This window comes from Neolamprologus multifasciatus, chromosome 15 (assembly GCF_963576455.1).
Source record: "Neolamprologus multifasciatus chromosome 15, fNeoMul1.2, whole genome shotgun sequence".
Classification (NCBI taxonomy): domain Eukaryota; kingdom Metazoa; phylum Chordata; class Actinopteri; order Cichliformes; family Cichlidae; genus Neolamprologus; species Neolamprologus multifasciatus.
In genome coordinates this window covers 26,833,579-26,846,647 of record NC_140453.1, presented here as the reverse complement: position 1 = coordinate 26,846,647, position 13,069 = coordinate 26,833,579, and the positions used below count along the sequence as shown (strand labels likewise).

Below are 13,069 nucleotides of genomic sequence, written 5' to 3'. Positions count from 1 at the left end.
GCACCTTCCAGAGGCTAATGCAACGCCTTTTCGGTGATCAACAGTGCCAGTCTCTGCTTCTCTATCTTGATGACATTGTAATCTTCTCATCAACAGTACACCAACATCTTGAGCGGCTGGATGTGGTGCTAGGTCGGCTTCAGCCTGAGGGTTTGAAAGCAAAGCTTGCCAAATGTGCCTTTTTCCAGCGGGAGGTTCGCTACTTAGGCCAAGTCATCTCCGATCAGGGTGTCTCCACGGACCCTAGCAAGGTTGAAGTGGTGGCTAACTGGCAGCCTCCTAAGACTGTTTCAGAACTGCGGTCCTTTCTTGGGTTTGCCAGCTATTATCGCCGTTTTGTAGAGGGTTTTGCCAAGCTGGTGGCACCTCTGCATAGACTGGTGGCAGAGTGGGGAGGCAGAAAATCAAAGAAGAGGTCAGAGCATGGTGTAATGGAGAACTGGACTGCAGAGTGTGCTCAAAGTTTTGAGGCATTAAAGACTAAACTGACAACAGCACCAGTGCTGGCCTATGCAGATTTCACTTTGCCTTTTATTTTAGAGGTGGATGCCAGTCATCGCGGCATAGGGGCAGTGCTTTCCCAGGAGCAGGGAGGTAAGGTGAGGCCAATAGCCTATGCCAGTCGGGGTTTGAGGCCTACTGAGCGCAATATGCTAAATTATAGCTCAATGAAGCTGGAGTTTCTGGCACTTAAGTGGGCCATGACTGAGAAGTTTAGAGAGTACTTGTTGGGCCACAAGTGTATTGTTTACACTGACAACAATCCTCTTAGTCATTTGTCTTCTGCTAAACTTGGGGCTACTGTACAGCGCTGGGCAGCTCAGCTCGCCTCATTTGACTTCGACTTAAAGTACAGGTCAGGAAGGAGTAATAAGAATGCAGACGCTTTATCTCGCCAGCATCCACCCGATCCTCAGGAAATTAAAGCCATGGTTCCTGATACAGTCTTGCCTGAACCTCTTCAACAAGCCTTGCAGTTGGGACCAGCTGAGGTATCCCAAGCTGCCATTACAGTTTTGCCCCATCTCACTACTCCTGATCTTCATGCCCTCCAACAGGTCGATCCAGTGATAAAAGAGATCCTGGTGTTCTGGAGACGGAAGCAGCGACCTAGCTTCGTGGAGTGGCAGCAACTTGCCCCACCTGTTCTGGTGCTGCTACGACAATGGGATCGTCTGATTGAAAGGGATGGAGTACTGTATCGTCAGGTTCATCGCCCTGACGGTGCCGAGGTGGTACTTCAGCTTTTGCTGCTTAGTGCACTAATTGAGCAGGTGCTGACTCATGTTCATCAGGACCACGGCCATCAAGGTGTGGAAAGGACCCTAGCTCTTCTCCGCTCACGGTGCTACTGGCCAGGTATGTCTGCTGAGGTAGCTCGCTGGTGTCAGAGATGTGAACGTTGCCAAGTTGCAAAAGACACCCAACCAGCAGCTCAAAGTTTCAGGGGACATTTGTTGGCTTCTCGACCAAATGAAATCTTGGCCATTGATTACACCCTGCTTGAACCTGTTACGGATTCAAATATTGAGGATGGATACAGGAGGAAAACCAAAAATAACCACAATGGTCCGGCCGGGTCAAGTCAAACGATGATTTAATGAACACACGCGTGGGAGATGGACACCATACAGCAGACAGCATCAGATCTCAAAATGGTGGAGCCTTGATCAAACTCTTATAGCCTCTAGTGGCCCCCACCTAATCATAAAAGCCTAAACATTCACATTCTTTCTCACACACAGCGCCTAAGCTACGACCTTGGCTCCCTGTTTATCTGCTCCTGGTAAGATGGGGCAGTATGCTCTGTTCTCTTCTAGTCAGACAAATAAGGCGATGACTTTCTGAAAACAGTATTTCTTATAACTCAGCAGTATAATGCATCATAAAACAATATCATTCATTCACAATAAATCAGCAGTCTAATGTAATGCAGATCAGTTTAACAAATGTAATAGTGATCACCTTCTTCTAATTCAGGAGAATAATGCAAACTAAAACTACATAATAATTCACAATCTTTAATTAGGGGTCTAACATGGCATAAAATAATATTATAATCCGACAAACCTTCCCGGAATGGGCTGGAGAACGTCTTGGTAATGACTGATGTTTTTAGCAAGTATACATTGGCTGTCCCCACTCGTGACCAATGTGCTGCTACAGTGGCCCAGGTTCTCGTAACCGAGTGGTTCTCAAAGTTTGGTGTACCTGCACGTATTCATTCTGATCAGGGTCGTAACTTTGAAAGCTCCCTGATCCAGCAGCTCTGCAAGTTTTATGGTATTGAGAAGTCCCATACTACTCCTTATCATCCGGCTGGAAATGGTCAGTGCGAACGCTTCCATAGGACTTTGCACAATTTGTTGCGGACCCTGCCAGTATCCAGGAAAAGGGACTGGAATGTATGTTTGCCCCAGTTACTCTATTGCTATAACACCACTCCCCATCAGGCTACTGGGGAAACTCCATTCTTATTGATGTTTGGGCAAGAACCCAGGTTGCCAGTGGACTTTCTGTTGGGCAGAGTACCGGATCCCATCAGTGGAGATGTGCACGAGTGGATTCAGGAGCATAAAGCCCGGCTACAGGTTGTACATGAAGGAGCCAAGGAACGAATGCAACTGGCTTCCGACCGCAGGAAGAGGCACCATGATAAAAAGGTGAAAGAGGCACCATTGAATGACGGGCAGTTGGTGTTCCTGCGCGATTTGAGTGGAAGAGGGAGATGTAAGATCCAAGATCGATGGAAACCAGCGGTATATAGGATCCTGAAGGCACCTAAAGCAGGTGGGGCAGTATATACCATTGCACCTGCAGATGCTCCTAGCAGTGTGAAGCATGTTCATCGTACGTTGTTAAAGGCTGTGGTAATAGCAGCTACACCATCAGAAGGGCCTGCTCCGAGCAGTAGCCCACATGGCCCAGAAATACCATCCTCAGAACATGACTCATCAAGTGACAGTGACCTGCTATTCCTGAGCGTAGGAGCTCCTCAAGTAAATGTTTTACCATCTTATAGCCCAGTGGCAGTGATTCCAAGTAGCTCTGAGTTGTTGCTCTCACCAGAAGACCGGCTTTCCGCCGTTCCAGCCATTTGTACAGCGACCCCGAGTGCAGCACCAATTCCATCTCGCTCTCTTCCTGTTCCCACTATGAGCTCTGATACAAGAAATATGGTGGTGCGAAGAACAACACGGTCCACGGCTGGCCAGCATTCAAACATCCATCATCTCCCAAGACCAACAGGGGAGGTGGCACCAGGGGCTGCAAACTCTATTTCTGAGCTTAGGGTGCATGCTGTCTCTGCATTTTTTAGGCCTTGGGATTAACCTGGGTGTCCTTGTAATCCATCGTCGGGGCGACGATGCAAAAAGGAGGGGTAGATTGTGGCAGGAGGAATGTTATTCCTTGGTTCAACCCACTTTCAGCCTGGCACATTAGGGGGCGCTAGTATAAATAGTGGCCATTTGAGCATTCCTGGATCGCTTACCTGTGATCTCCTTTTTGGTCACCTGACTTCCCCTTGGTGTTGCAGAGATCATTCTGAAGCCTCCATCGCGGCTGGTAGGTGTTTACTCATTGTAGTGTGTGCATTACACACTCACTATGTGTTAATAGACCTCTCTGTATTGAATCGTATCTGTTATTAATCTCTGTCTCTCTTCCACAGCATGTCTTTATCCTGTCTTCCTTCTCTCACCCCAACCGGTCGCAGCAGATGGCCGCCCCTCCCTGAGCCTGGTTCTGCCGGAGGTTTCTTCCTGTTAAAAGGGAGTTTTTCCTTCCCACTGTCGCCAAAGTGCTTGCTCATAGGGGGTCATATGATTGTTGGGCTTTTCTCTGTATCTATGAAGCGCCTTGAGGCGACATTTGTTGTGATTTGGCGCTATATAAATAAAATTGAATTGAATTGAATTGAATTACCTTACTTGGTGGTGAACAGATATTGTTTTTAGGTCATAGCTGTGGAAGCCTCCTATGAGCCCCTGCTCATGTTTCATGACGCGGGTTTACTCGGTACGTAATTCAATTTCGTTACAATCCCTGCCTTTTATTGTTTGTTTTATAGTAATTACTTATTATGCTTTGCAGGAAGTGTGGGCCTTAATTTTACGCAACGCCACGCTAACTGAGGTGCTGCTGCTTTGCTTTGCTTGGCTTTTACCGTCTGTTCCCGTTGCGAAGTTTGTTTTCCTGCTGCTGCCAGCTTTTTAAAGTGGATGTCGGCGTGGACAGCGGCCATATGCATGCCGGTTATGGGAGTCAGCTGGCGTACATATTGACTGACCGGATGATTAACTTATAGTCGGGCAGACGGCTAGTTGGAGCAATACAGCAATTCCGTTTGCTCCAGATTTTAAAGTTTTATCCAGATTGTATGTTGTTTTTCTGTTGTTTTGATTTGTAGTTTGGATTTTTGTTACGCCACTGGTGGGAGGCCCTTTTTATAGCTGCAGATCACCAGTGTGGTCCTGCAGTTGGGTTATCCCCCAGCGCCACATATTAGTTTTGTTGTAATATATTAAAATTTTCTTTGTTTCTTTTATTCAGATGCGGAGTGCCGACGTGGAGGAGACTAGGGTGCCTTGGTGGTGGGATCCTTTGAGTGTACACACCTGCCTTGTTTAGTTTATTAGTGTGAGTGTGTGATTTTGTGTTGCACTTGTGTCTTGGTGTGTTTTCTTTTTTTGAGTTTGTGCGTGGCATCCCTGCCCCTCCACTGGTAAGCCTCAGCTCTGAATACCTTTTTAAGCATATTTGTACATGGATTTTTATGACTGTGCTTTTATATGGTGTTTTAAATAATTATTAATAAATTGTCAACTTGTTTTAACATTGAACCTCGTCTCTGTACTGAGTATAACAAACCTAACTGCCTTCTTGGTGATTAGTGTTACTTCCAGTATTCTCTGGGTGAAATTCCCAGAGTGGCGTTGTCTTTTAAAACTGTGAAGAGTATTTACTTTATTCTCACCTCGTGCTGCCACATGCACTTGAGTCTGCAGTTACATACAGGCTTCCAGGCCCTTTTGATAGTCAGAGGTTGTTTGGTTTTCCCTGATGTATACATCATGGCTGCTACTTAACAGCATACATTATATAGCTTTGTTTCTGTTTTGACCAATTTTTGGTGCAGCGTGTTTTGCGGTTTGAAAGCCAAAGAGACGGGGTGCTAAGAGTCTCAACTATTCCGATACTCCTGATACAAACTCCTGGCTGCTCTGCCTGTCAGGATGGTGTTCGCTCTGTGTTGTAGCGTCCCGATAAACCCAGTTTGTGCTCCAGTGAATGATGAGAGTAAGACCTTAAATTCTGAACAGTGTGTGTAGGTTTACGGTTCACATCAACTTTTAAATGCCCCCCAATACTGATGGAAATTTCACACCTCTCCTGATTTGTCAGGAGTCCCGCCTGAGTATCACGACTTGGCCCAGGTTTTCAGCAAGGACAAAGCCTCCTCGCTTCCGCCCCACTGGTCCGTACGATTGTGGAATTGTTTTGATTCCTGGCGCCCCCTTACCCACCAGTCGGCTTTATAACATCTCCAAGCCCGAGCAGGAGTCGATGGAACGGTACAATTCCAATTCTTTGGCTGCCGTGCATTGACTTCCAAGGTTTGAATAAGATCACAGTTAAAAACAAGTATCCCTTGCCTCTGCTTGCGTCTGCCTTTGAGCTCCTTCAGGGCGCCGCAATCTTTTCCAAACTAGACCTCTGCAATGCTTACCACCTGGTGCGAATTCGTAAGGATGATGAATGGAAGATGGTGTTTAACACTCACCTTGGGCACTTTGAATACCTGGTAATGCCCTTTGGGTTCACCAATGCCCCTGCCGTTTTCCAGGCCATGATTAATGATGTGTTGTGGGACCTCATTAACCACTGTCTTTGTCCAAACACATTCCACTCAAAACTGAATCAAAGATTATCCACAGCGCCCCGGCATACTCCATCACCCGCATGGCAGGCACAGCGGTACAAGTTTTCAGTTTTTGGTGGATTGGGATGGGTATGGTCCGGAAGAGCGTTCCTGGGTGCCGCGGTCCACAATTCTCGATGATGCCATGGTGAGAGAATTCCGCCGCCGGCACCCTTACAAGTTTGGTGGGTCGCTGAGTGGCTCCCGTAAGGGGAAGGGGTACTGTCAGGGTCGGACGGTGCCCCGACCGGTCAACCCGCCTGTGTGTATATGTGTGTGTGTGTTTTCCTCTCTCGCTCTGTTTCCCTCCGGCTCTGCTGTGGTGTTTACGGAGGTCAGATAGCAACGAGGGACCGCCGACCCGGAAGCGCTGTGGCCCTGAGCTGCCTCGCCTGCAACCGATTCTTCACCAGCTGCTACCAATCATCCACCATCTTGGGCAGGGCTATTTAATGGTGTGGCTGAGTGAATGACAGCGCTGGAGTATTGCACTAAGCCTGGTAGTGTTACGAGCCGCTCATGTTGCTCAGTGTTGTCTGCTCTTTTTGGTTATTCATTACTATTGTCTGTGTGCAACTAGGAACTGGGACAGAGGATTCACGAGCACAAGGAAACACTTGGAGGAGAGACGGGCACTCACTACCACACACAGTCTGAGCACGGGAAGGAGGACGCACCAAATATTATCATTGCACATTTTAACTATTGTCAACCTTTATCCACTGTAAATAAACGCACTGCTTATATTCACAGCTCCGCGCCTGAATCCACTCAATCCTCAACCGTGACAACTTTCTGAAGTCTTATTGACCACACTGAGCAAAGATCATAATTCACACACTAACTTCTCTCCTTCACATTTATAAGCATGAGTCTGACAGAATATGATCATGCAAAAGAAACTAGCCAGTGGTTATTACAGAGAGGATAAAGATAAGGCCTGTGGACCAGAACTGGGACCTACAGGGTCCAGTCTGGCTGATGGTTTAAATAAATAATTGTGAATGTTTCACAGCGCAGCAGGAATCAGGGCTGTGTTCAGGTAAGACAGAGGACTGATGCTCAGACAGGACCTGCTGTGATAGTTCTGCTGTAATAGTTCTGATGTAACAGCTCTGCTGTGACGCTTCTATTGTTGCAGTTCTGCTCTTACAGTTCAGCTGTAACGGCTCTGCAATAACGGCTCTGCTCTGACTGTTCTGCTGTAACCGTTTTGCATTAACCATTCTGCAGTAATGGTTCTGCTGTAATAGTTCTACTGTAACAGCTCTGCTGTGATGCTTCTACTGCTACAGTTCTGCAATAACAGCTCTACTGTGACGGTTCTGCAGTGATGGCCCTGCTTTAATGGCTCTGCTGTGACGGTTCTGTAGTAACGGCTCTGTAGTAACAGTTCGGCTGTGACGGTTCTACTGAAACGGTTCTGCAATAACGGCTCTGCTGTAACGGTTCTGCTGTAACAGCTCTGCAGTAATGCTTCTGCTGTGATGGTTCTGCTGTGACAGCTCTGCTGTGACAGTTCTGCAATAACGGCTCCCTAGTAATGGTTCTGCTGTCATGGTTAAGCTCAGTAGAAGTGTTTAGGTTCGCATTGATTTGTTTCAGGGTTGTTGTTATGGTTGTTGCTATGGTGATTAGCACTCTGCTCTTTGGCCTGTGGGCGGCGCTGCCACACCCGGTGCCGCACAGACTCACTGTGGGTAGTACTGGTTGACCCAGGACAACAGGTAGCTGCAGTCATCGTCGTCCAGCCCTGCAGCGGTGAGCTGAGTGAGGCGGGCCGAGAACTCCTGATGGTACAGGCCAGCGTAGAGGTTCATGATGTCCATGTGGGGAGGGTAGCAGTTCTTCACCCTCCTCACCACCGTCAGCAGGTCTTCCTTCACACATCTTCCCACTCGACACTCCTGGACAGGTTCATCAAACAGGAAGTAGGGTAAAAACTCTCATCAAACCCCGTATTAACATTAATCGACTGTCCCAACCAAAACAAAAAGGGGGACTAGTCCTGCCCAATATAGATTATTAAAGCATACTTTTGAAATGGCTAGATTAGGCAAACATTGAGCAGAGAAAAACAAGATAAACTGGATTTTAATTGAATAAGAGCTTGCGTCTCCATTCACACCAACTGATATTTTATCACAAAAAGTAAATAAAGAGGGTAAAACGAAAAATCCTATTTTGAAATTTTTGAAAATGGTATGGTTGGAGATGCATAAGAAATATAAACTTGTGCCCTATGTACAAAAGTGGTATAATCCTAAAATTAAATTTGGTAAGCACACTGTTTTTTGGGCACAATGGCTAAGAAGAGGTATCAGTGACCTATTTGAGGGGGGTGCTTTCATGTCATATGAGGATATTAAAAAGAAATTTTGTTTGGAGGGTTATGGCCATTTTTGGAAGTATTTGCAAATAAGAAACTAAAAGGAGGAATTACAATAACACACAAAAGTAGCCTGATACAGAATTTCATGCTGTTACCCCCATTACTGTGCAAAGCTGCGAAACGGTATAATATTTGCCCATGGATTAAAAATAATATAAATAAGAGCCTGAAAAAAATCTGCGAAAGGGATCTAGGGTGTACAATGGATGAAGGTACATGGGATTCTATATTGTCAAACAATGGATTATACATTAGGGAAGCCAGGGGGAAATTTATTCAGTAACTTCTTAATATATATTATTATACTCCTTCAAGGCTGTATAGAATGGGTGTTGGTAGAGAGGACTTGTGTTGGAAATGCCAACAAGCCAAAGGTACTGATACATGCCCCTTAAATGCCCGCTGTTTGTTTGTTTTTTCAGTTTGGAACACTGTATTGAATTGTATGCAGGGATGGAAGGTCTGCAACTTGCCCAAATCACCTAAATTATGTCTACTAGGAGACAAAAGAAAGGTGCCACAATTAAATAAACACCAGTTTAGAGTGTTAAGCTCTGCACTGGTAACATGTGCCTGTGTCATTTTGGAATACTGGAAGGACACCTATAGTCAAATGCTTAAAATGTGGCCAGAATGATTGGGAACTTTACTTGCGAAAAGATATTGGGAAGGTAAGATCATGTGACGGAAGCTTTGGTGGACCAGTGGGGCAATTTCTGCACCTACATGTCTACCTGACTTTTTGTTTTGTTTTTTTTGTTTGCTTTTTTATTGTTCTCTTTTGTTTTTGTTTTGTTTTTTTGCTTCTTGTTTTTGGTTGTTGTATTTTTGTATTTGTTATTATAAAATGTAAAATCGAATAAATACTTGAATTTTTTTTCTGAGGACGCCATCTTGGGACTCGCTCCTCCTGACAGTCTCTCCAGCGCCGGTCCTGCGCCTCCTGCTGCTGGATAGACACCATGGCACTCCTCAGGACCTTCAGCTCCCCTGCAGAGGAGGAGGGGGTGAAAGTGTCATTGATGGCCATCCACAGCTTCAGTTGCAGAGTCTCGAAGTCTTTGTGCAGCTCGTTCTCCTCTTCCTCATTGACCGAGTCATAGCTGAACAGGTCCTCCTCCCTCTCTATCAGCCTCCTGCTCGATTCCTCCAGCTGCTCCTCCTGCTCCACTTGCACCTGCTTGACCTCATCCCCTGAAGAAAACAGAAAGCATCAGAAGCAAAAAAAAACCCAAAAAACCCCACAGGAGCTAAATCCATCAACAGATCAGGTCCTGCTAGCTCTCATTCTTCATGTGAACCAAACACCTGCAGTTCCTCTGATGTCCAGCAGAAACAGCAGTGAGTCACCCCCATAGACTCCCATGTTAAAACTTCACAGCACAAACAAACATGTTTACAGCCTGATAAACAAACAGTTTGGTCTTCTCCTTCATTGCACATGAATGCGGTGGTGGGGTCTTTATACTTCACCTGTTTATTAGGGGAGTTGCCTATTTTCACTGACACAGGAGGCTATAGCTGGTAGCTAGCAAGCTTCACCTGAACTGGACTTCTGGACTGTGTTTGTCCTGTTGGAGCCTTTTGAACCATTTTTAATGAAATCATGTGACCAATCGTATAGTTGCTGTGAGGTTACTGTACTAATAGACTGTCCAAGAGGGCGGAACTCCATCGGCTCCATCAGCACCAGCAGGTACCATCTCAGTAAGATGCTCCCATTCAGTCTATGCTAACCTAGCTACCATTAGCGTCCACATGTTGCCATTTTTGGAAACAAAAACTAACATAGAGAAAATCCTCAAACTGAACCTTCATGAAAGCTACCAGTGGGTGACGTGACTGTTGCTATGTCCATCTTTCATCTACAGTCTGTGGTCCTGGAGAGTTACCTGGTTCTAGCAGGTCATCTGCAGGTCTCACCTTCATTGTTGTTGTGCAGTTTGCGGTTCTTCCAGATCTTTGAGGGGATCTTCAGTCTTGGCAGTTTGCTCCAGGCTCCTCCTTCTTCGCCACTCTCCTCTGCACCTCCTGCTGCAGTCAGTAAGATGATGAATGAATATGTGCAGCTGATATCGATTAATTAAATCCTGAATTGAATTTTAAATATAAATGTATTTTGCCAGAATCTCAGCTTAGAGCTCACAAAACTATTTCAACAACTGCAAAACAGCTAAAACAGCAACGATTAAAGAGCAGGAAGACGGAAAAAGATGTAAACACAAAGCACGGCTCGTTCACCTGACGGCACACAACACAGATACGCCGTTGGTGCTGAAAGCCAAAATCTAAAAAATTCTGAAACATCAGGTTTCATCGCTTTCCGACTAAAATTCACTTAACTAGCAGCAAAAGATAAAAACTGGGCTTCACATTTGATAAAAATTGTCATTAATTCCCTCTTACTTTGGCTGTTATTCCCTGCACAGCTCTCTCTCTCTCCCTCTCTCTCTCTCTCTCTCTCTGTCAGTTTACTCAGAGACCAGTTTACCATCAAAAATATCTGTTTTCTGCATTATTTGCTGGTTATTATGCACAAGTCTACCGTTGTGTTCAGTGCTGTCGGCCTCCAACATGAAAGCCTCATTTCTGCTGTTCAATGCTGAAGAAATTTAAACTTTTACAAATGATTGCTTAGCTGTCTCTCTAATCAAACCTCACAAACACCAAGCCTTGCTGCAGACAGTCAATACAGTGTAAGCTGACAGGCTCGGGTCCACTGCAGAGGGCTCACAGATTTTCCAGCTAAACCTGAGCGGCAGCATGAAACACTGATATGAACACCAGAGTGAAACTCGCTGCTGCGCCGTAAATTTGAGTTTAGTTTTTTTTGAACGGAGTTTGGTGCACTTCCCCAGCAGAGCGCCACCTGCAGTCTGAAGGCCTGCCGCTGTAGCTCTGATGGAAACACTTCAAACAGTCCGATCAATCAGATCAATGAGTCTGCTTATCGATCACCAGCACACACACACGCACACACACAAACGTCGAACCGACGACAGGGACTCCGCAGCTCCGCTAATCTCCTCACCGGCCGCTCTGTGTGAAGGAGCAGCGGGAGCGGGCAGGGCGCGTGAGCAGCAGGAGCAGGAGGTGTTACTGCTGAGTCTAACCTGAACCGAAACATAGATGAGCTCACCTTTACTCCTCTGATGACTCATTACGAGCTGAAAGCACCTCCGCGCGGGCAGGACGACGATCCGATCGACCGGGACCAGGACTGGATGCAGCTGAGAGCAGGTGATGTCTGAATCCTCCTCACGTCACCCTGAAAGAACACTTTCAGTTTCAGTTCAGAAAAGCTGCATCATCATCAACACTTACACTCAAGGACACACACAAAGAGACACACACAGATTGTGTGTGTGTGTGTGTGTGTGTGTGTGTGTGTGTGTGTGCGTGTGTGTGTGTGCGTGTGTCTGTGAGTTTGCTTGTCATAGACCGTACTCCCACTTTTAGAGCTCCAACAGCCAAGGGTGGGGGTGTTGAAGGACCAGCGGGCAGCCAATCCCACACACGCAGATGTAGAAAACCTGCCTGTTCCCCTCCTCGCTGGTCCGTGTTTAAAATGGCTTGCTGATGTATCTGCGTAAATGAGCTATCTCTTCTTCGCACAACTGGTAAAGTTCATGGTTTCCTGGCACAGACCGACTTCTAAGCGCAGCCATTCCACGACCTTAATGTTAGCTGCTTTATGTTACCACAAACTGTGGTGAAGCAAGTCAATACAACAGAAAAGCTCCGACAATACGTTGTCTCTTCTTTCCACTTACAGTGACGTCTCCACCGTCTGTGTGTCGAAATAAAACAAGGCCTCTGTTATACTTGTCACACGACCCTGCAGTGCCCTGAGTGTTTTGTCGTCGCACAGCGACCACGAGGATGCCTGCCTGTGTTTTTTTTGACCATGTGGACTCACCCACAGAGAACTGCACCCCAGGATCGGACTTCATCTGTCGGTGTCTGCAACAGACGGTCAAGACCACTTCTTGCACAATTTTCGGTTGCTATCGTCTCCACAGCGAATCATCTGTCTCCACATCACTCTGTTCCTAACATCCTCCCCAACACAGCAGCCTTCTGCATGTCCTCCTTCAGTAGATCCATGAATCTTCCTTGAGGTCCTCTTTTCATCCTCCCTGCCAGCTTCAACATCCTTTGTCAAAAATACAAGCCTGTACATGTCCAAACACCTAAGCTTTAGCGAACCCGTCCCTGTGAAAAACTCTTTCTAATCTGTCCGTTCTGGTCAGTCCCAGAGCTGAAGATGTTAAATTAACAGTTAAACCTGACTGAAGAAAGGTTTGCTATGACTCAGCCTGAACTAAATATATTTTCTCACTACATCCTGTGTGCTCTTATTTAACACATATGAGCTGTGAAATTCAAATTAAGAAAAAAAAAAAAAAAAATCTGTAAAACGGCAGCCAGGAACTCTGTAATGCAACAAAAAGTGATTTTCATAGTTTTCATTTTGTCAAGGTTGTTGCTGCTTTGTGCCTTTAGTGACATGCCTGTAGAGTTCATTGATTTGCTACACAGACTCAATGAGTGTTTGAACGTGTTTGAACGTAATCAAACTGCAACTCAACAACAGAAAGCCTATAAATCACAAACTGCATGCTGCAGTATTCTGCTGGATCTGCTTTTAATTAGCTGTAGGCAAACCTGCTTGCATTCAAACCACATATTACTTCTTTACTTATATAATGAATCAGTCAAAGAGGCTAGATCCTCTTATTTCAACAATCTTA

At 45.9% G+C, this 13,069-nt stretch overlaps 1 long non-coding RNA gene across 1 annotated transcript in view; it reads right to left on the bottom strand.

Moving 5' to 3' along the window:
* Positions 1-12,737, bottom strand: part of LOC146502272 (uncharacterized) — a 30,553-nt gene extending 17,816 nt beyond the window's left edge. The window contains exons 1-2 of the long non-coding RNA XR_014869476.1: positions 11,455-12,737; positions 10,239-10,349 (exon numbers count right to left, since the gene is read on the bottom strand). This is a non-coding gene — a long non-coding RNA (uncharacterized LOC146502272). The remainder of the gene's footprint in view (positions 1-10,238; positions 10,350-11,454) is intronic.
* Between the last annotated feature and the right edge of the window lie 332 nt (positions 12,738-13,069).